Consider the following 7,315-nt stretch of genomic DNA (forward strand, 5'->3'; position numbering starts at 1 on the left):
GTGTGAGGGAGGCATAGTGTGGTATTGCATTAAAGCGAGCGAAAGCTTCGCGTCCGAGCAGTGCTTGATAGCCACTTTGAAACGGAGCGATGTGGAAAGTTAAATGCTCGCGACGGAAGTTATCGCGGGAGCCGAATATAACTTGTAGTAGGAGGGAGCCCGTACAATGAGCCCCTGGGCCTGGCGTTACTCCTTTAAAGGTAGTATTGCTATGGCGAATTTGTGTTGGGTCTAACCCCATCCCGCGGATTGTATCCTGATATATTAGGTTTAGGCTACTGCCGCCGTGCATCAAGACTTGTGTGAGTGATATCCGCCAATTACTAGGTCTAATACCAGGGCAGCCCATCCTGCGTGTCGGATACTTGCTGAGTAATCGCGATGGTCGAAAGTGATCGGTTGAGACGACCAGTGGCAGGACTTCGTGGTGGCATGCACTTGGGTATATTTTCCTGGGAGTGCCGCATTGTTTTTTCCCTTGATCACGTGTAACACGTTTACTGTTTTGACTTTTGGTGGAAATTTCTTTTGTTCCCCCGTGTCTTGCTTGGGGGGCTCATCCTCGTCTTCACTTGGTGTATCCTCCCCCTTGTGTACGGCGTTGAGCTTGCCGGACTGCTTGAAGACCCAACATTCTCTATGGGTATGATTAGCGGGTTTACCAGGGGTACTATGGATCTGACATACTTGGTCCAGAATTTTGTTGAGGCTGGACAGTTCATCCCTGGTGCCTTTAGGGGGCGGCGTTTGAACTGGCCGAGAGCTTTTGAATCCGACATTGACCGCCGTGTCCTTCGTGCTGTCTTCTTTATTCTAGCGTTTGTTATTGCTGTTGTGCCGTGATCTCCCATTTCCATATCTAACTTCAGATGTACTGGGGTCGCTGGTGCTACGTCTGGCTAGCCAGCTGTCCTCACCCGCGCAAAAGCGGGTCATGAGGTTTGTTAATGCGGCCATCGTTCTCGGCTTATTTTGGCCGAGGTGTCTGGCGAGCCATTCGTCACGGACGCTATGCTTGAAAGCTGCCAAGGCTTCGGCGTTCGGACAGTCGACAATCTGGTTCTTTTTAGTAAGAAACCTGTTCCAAAGCTTTCGGGCTAACTCTCCAGGCTGTTGAGTTACATGACTCAAATCGTCCGCATCCGGAGGTCGGACATAAGTCCCTTGAAAATTTGCCCGAAAGGCGTCTTCGAGCTCTTCCCAACTTCCAATGGAGCTTTCGGGGAGGCTCTTGAGCCAGTGACGAGCTGGCCCCTTGAGCTTGAGGGGTAAGTACTTGTCGGCGTGGAGATCATCTCCTCGAGCCATATGGATGTGAAGAATGTAGTCCTCAATCCAAACCCTAGGGTCTGTTGTTCCATCGTATGCCTCTATGTTTACGGGCTTGAATCCCTCTGGAAATTCATGGTCCAGCACCTCATCGGTGAAACATAGGGGGTGTGCAGCACCCCTGTAGCTGGGTGTACCGCGTTGTTCGGATGTTTGTTGTGTTGCATTGTATGCTGGGGCGCGCTTGCGTGGTCCATAGATGGATATTGTTGCGCCGTCCTTTGGGTGCGAGCCCCGGCATGGGTCGCGTATTGTATTGTGAGCGGTGTTGTATGCCGCTCTGTGTTGGTAGAGGGGTCGTCTATCCGACCAGGTGGCCGCTTTGATATTTGGTTGTGGGGGGTCTGAGGCCTCCTCATGGAATTCGGGTAGCAGCTTCCGCTTTGGGTAGCTCTTGGAGGGGCGATTGTCGCCGTACCTTGCTGTAGTGTTGAGTATTTTACTCCATCTGATTTGGAGTGTGTCTTGCGCGGCCTTGAGCCTTTGCTTCTGCTTTTTAAGACTCCTCGCGGTGGCAAAAAGCCTTTTACGGGCAGTGTGCTGCTCTGGGTGCCTGTCCGGCGTTATGTCGTCCGGACCATTATCTTTGATAGGATTTGTTTGTTCGGTTTGATTATCCGGATTGCCGTTGTTCGGTAGCGGTTCGCCCTGCTCCATTACTGGGTCTGTGTGATCGCTATTTCTGTCGAGGCGGGATTTGGGGCGGCGCTTGCGACGCCGCTTTGGCTGCTTTTCGAGGGAACAAGCCTTCGGTGCGTCCTTCCGCTCCTCGTCGTCATATTTTGGTGCATCCACCATGTATACATCATATGACGAGGTGGCATTCCAGGGCCCAATAGGCGCTGGTTCGTCATCGTCTCCTTCATCGGCGTCCATACCGTCGATGTCTTCGGAGTCGAAGTCGAGCATGTCGGTTAAATCGTCGACAGTGGCTACAAAGTGTGTGGTGGGTGGGCTTTGAATTTCTTCATCGTCCGAATCCCAACCTTGCTGACCGTAGTCCGACTAGGGCTCTCCTGGTAAAGAGAGAGATTTCAGTGTCTTTAGAATATCGCCAAAAGGCGAGTGCTGACAGATGTCCGCTGCAGTAAACTCCATGATCGGTGCCCAATCGGATTCGATCGGTAGGGGCACAGAGGGTTTGGAGTCCGGATAGGAGTCCGGCTCTTTGGAGTCACGAGTCTCGCAGAGTACGGGGCTGGTGTTCGGCTCAATCGCCGTTGGGATCGCAGCCCCCGAGGTGGCGTCCAACGGCCCATCCTCGATCGGCGCAGTTGGCTCCGAATTAAGGGTCGAAGCTGATGCGGGTGCGGCCTCCAGGGCACTGTTCGGTGGCAGAGCTAGATCATGCTCGCCGGGATAGTGTGGCGTGCTCGGTAGTGGCTCAAATCCGTCGAAGATCAAGTCCCCGCGGATGTCAGCAGTGTAGTTTAAACTTCCAAATCTGACCTGACGGCCAGGGGCGTAGCTTTCGATCTGCTCCAGATGGCCAAGTGAATTGGCCTGCAGTGCGAAGCCGCAGAAGACGAAGATATGTCCGGGGAGGAAGGTCTCACCCTGGACTGCATCGCCATTGATGATTGTAGAAGCCATCGAGCCTGACGGCGACGACACAGAGGAACTCTCAATGAAAGCACCAATGTCTGTGTCTAAACCGGCGGACCTCGGGTAGGGGGTCCCGAACTGTGCGTCTAGGCCGGATGGTAACAGGAGGCAAGGGACATGAAGTTTTACCCAGGTTCGGGCCCTCTCGATGGAGGTAAAACCCTAGGTCCTGCTTGATTAATACTGATGATATGGGTAGTACAAGAGTAGATCTACCACGAGATTGAAGAGGCTAAACCCTAGAAGCTAGCCTATGGTATGATTGTTGTTGCGTATGTTGTCCTATGGACTAAAACCCTCCGATTTATATAGACATCGGAGAGGGTTAGGGTTACACAAAGTCGGTTACAATGGTAGGAGATCTGCATATCCGTATCGCCAAGCTTGCCTTCCACGCCAACGAAAGTCCCTTCCGGACACGGGACGAAGTCTTCAATCTTGTATCTTCATAGTCCAGGAGTCCGGCTGAAGGTATAGTCCGGCTATCCGAACATCCCCTAATCTAGGACTCCCTCAAAGGGGAACTTCATGTGTCGGTATTTGGCAGTTGGAGGGAGTTTTCGCGCGCGTTTTAATTTCAGGATAGCAAGGCGCGGGTTGTGAAGGTGCGAGTTTTGGGAGCACGATATCTGAATTTTCGGGATATAACATGGCACGGGTTGAATTTTGGGGACAAGCCTAACATGTAATTTTGTACGTACCAAATCAATTCGCACTTCCCTCAATGAAAAAAACTATTCACACCACACAAAGAGAGAGTCTTGTCCCGTTTTACTGTACAAATGCTATTCAAAGCTATGAATCCATGTTATGTCCAATTAATTTTTTTCGCTGGCTGTATAATGCATGTAACCTATGCATACCAACATTTTAGTGCATTCCAAATGTCTATACTTCCGATGAAATTCGAACTAAATTTGAATTTCTTTCTCTATTTGAATAAGAATCTGCAATCATGATTGTTTGCCAACTTAAACCATCATTCGTCTATTACCTTAACAACACACCACATGATTACTATAGAGATATATATGAACTATGTGTGCTATATGAAATCGAATTCAATTTTTTGAATACACTTGATGTTGATTCCCAATAATAGTACATTTGATGTACTAACTAGATATTCATAATCTAAACCATGTTCCAAACGTACACCGTGTTTATCACACAAAGTATAGTGCCACGCCCCCTACATTATGACATGTATTTAGTCCTGCGCTGCAAAAGCCACACATTATCCCAAATTATAATCAATGTTCTACATTATGATATCTTCTTCAAATATCCGAATCCACTTTTTTTATAATGAATTATGATCTCTATTCGTCTTTTACACCTTCACGATCATCTTCTCTTTGTAGCTAGCTAGCGCTAACTTCCTATCGTGCATGCACATGCCCGCCCCTCTCTCACCCCCTCTCACCCTCCCTCAGCATCCCCTCCATCGCACAAATTCTTTATTTCTCTTTAGGTCGTTCACCCACCGTGTGTGTAGGCCCCCCGTCTCCTTCTTTCCAGCACACACCGGTCGATATACCTCTCTAGCCAAGTGTTCCTACCACAAACACACACTTCCCCTCTTCTCTTCTCACCATACATGCCCCCTATGTCCAATACAGTTCCACGCAGGTGCACACTCCCGCCCCTCTTTTCATCGATCTCATACTCGCACACTCCTCCCCCCTCGACATAGTAGGCCTCTCGCACCACCTCCTAGCCGCACCCCTCTCTCCTTGTCTGTCTCTTCGGACCTTAGTTGCTTCTAACACATGCATGCATGTATACATACCGATCTCCTTACATATAGCTAGGTCGACTATAGTTATTTTTCCCCACGCATCGATCGACTTACCTCACTAGTTATGTCTCTCCCTTTCTCGGGCACACAACGATTGATCTTCCTATGTAGTTACGTCTACTTACCACAACCATATCGTCCCCCTCATCATCCTTGCTTACCTCCCGACCCATCTCTCACATGCACGTGCATAGACAAGCATACATCCCCTCTCTTATTGATATTGCACTTGTACCCTCCGTTTGTCTGGCAGGCCTCTTCCATCATTTGTGAGAAGCAACTCCACCACCAACCCTCGACACTCTACATTTGTCTTTCTCCCAACCTTATTCCTCTGCTACAGATATGCACGGATGCCGATCGATCTCCCTCAATACATAGCTAGGTCTGTCTCCTTCTCCATACATATACTAGTCGATCTACCTCTCTATAGTTACGTATCTGCCCCCTCCCCACCCCCACACACACATCGATAGTCGAACGTTGTAGGTAGGTATCCATGCCATAGAGAAAAACTGCACCTCTGCCCCGTCACATTCCAGTAGGCCAACCGCCCTGTATCTTTGACGTGGGCAAACACAAATTCGATGGCACTCTTTATCGACCGTGCACCCACACACTTCATCCCTTTTTTTGACTCTATCGATATCTCATGCCGATGATCCCTCCACTCTCTTCTCATGGATCACTCCCTCTATATATGATATATCCTATAAGTGCATCTAGTGCCACCCCTAGTTGGTTTTGGAGTATTGACGACAAACCTAGTTGAGGGACTAATGTGTTTGTGAGAATTGCAGGATAACACAGGTAGAAGTCCCTCATTGATTCGGTTTTACTACCAGAGATGACCCCTAAAAATGTATGAAGACATTGAAGTCAAAGGTGGTATATGAAGATATTCATATTGAAGACTATGACAAAAGAAGACACGTTATGAAGCCTATGGAGCTCGAAGACGTAGATCTTTCGTAGTTCTTTTTCTTTTGTGTTGAGTCATAGGAACCACCGTACTATTAAGTGGGGTCCAGGAGAACCAGTCAGAATGACTGAAGTGATGCCTAAACCAAAAAACCTATGTCTTCGAGTGAAGACAATGAGAGCGAATCTTGTCCAGAGCCGGACAAGTCAGCTTTGCTTGTAGCCCAAGTAAAGTTGCCATGAGAGTTTGAAATCTGACCGTTGAGACACGTGTCAGTTCCTTAGTGACCCAGGGTCATTTCGGACAAATCAGGTCGGGTTGCCAAGTGGCTATAAATAGCCCACCCCCTACAACCATAAACGGTTGGCTGCTCAGATTTCAGTGCACGGCTTTTGTCGTTTGAGAGCAACCCTCCTCGAAGCCTTTGAGAGAGAGAATTCCTTGCGAGGATAAAGTCCTAACCACCCAGAGCCAGAGAACATTGGGCATCACTTAAGTCTTCTTGTCTGTGTGATCTGAAGACTTATTACACTTGAGGACTGTGCATCCCCAGTCGGTTAGGCGTCGCGTTCAGAGCATCCAAGAGACATTGTGGATTGCCAGTGAACGAAGTCTTTGAAGGTTTGGGAGTCTACCTTGAAGACTTACCAGAGTGATTGGGCGAGGACTATGTGACCTTAGCTCAAGGAGAATACGGTGAGGACTTGGTGTCCTGAGCTGCGTGTTCAGGACTGGGTGTCCGGGACTGTGTGTCCTAAGGTTTAAATACCTAGCCGCTCCAACCAGACATACAGTTGTCACAGCAACTGGAACTGGTCCAACACATCATTGTCTTCAACGAGTCACTGGTTTCATCTTCACTTCCTTTTACTTACTGATCCCTCATTGTGAAGTCTTTGCGTGTCTGTTCTATCTTTTGTCTTCACAACGTGAGTGTATGATCTGTTTGGCTTCATAGTATCTTCCTACCTGATCCTTATTACACTACAGCTATTTGTCACTGTGCTTTCACTCTGTTGATACTTGACCATAGCTAGCCTAGTGTAGTCTAACTTCCGCTGCATAGTAAATAGGCTATCTCTACTGTTTGTCTTCATAACTTCCACGTGTTGAAGACTTTCATAAAAATCGCCTATTCACCCCTCCTCTAGTCGATATAACGCACTTTCATATCCATGACTCTGTTTGACACACATTGCATATGTTACTTTTTTTGTTCGAGATATCATCGACACGTTGCCTCTGTTTCACACAAACCATCTCTCTCACACCCACCCACATATGTACCTGCACCTAAAGAAAAGGTGCACGCATGACGCACGTACTCACGTCTCGTTCCTGGCCACCCCGTGCGGGTACACGGTGGAGTTCATTTCTGTACGAAAAGGCAGCCCACGTGATAATTTGACGTGTGTGGCGGTTGTTTACTCGAAGAAGGGTCGTGTACCACGCGTAGATGGAACAAAGTTCGACTAGATGTGTTAGTATTAAATAAAGTTATATTCCTCAATCACACATACAGAATATAAAGTGATAGTCGTCGGGAAAAAACAAAAATCCGCTCCACTATATACAATGGAGCCTGCCTGCTGGGGTTTGTCTCTCGTCACACTATCTCACACAAGGCAGTGGTGGCCTCTCTCTCTCTCTCGCCGTTG

The sequence above is a fragment of the Triticum urartu genome, chromosome 1A, assembly GCF_056163025.1.
Source record: "Triticum urartu cultivar PI428250 chromosome 1A, HENAU_Tu73, whole genome shotgun sequence".
Lineage (NCBI taxonomy): Eukaryota > Viridiplantae > Streptophyta > Magnoliopsida > Poales > Poaceae > Triticum > Triticum urartu.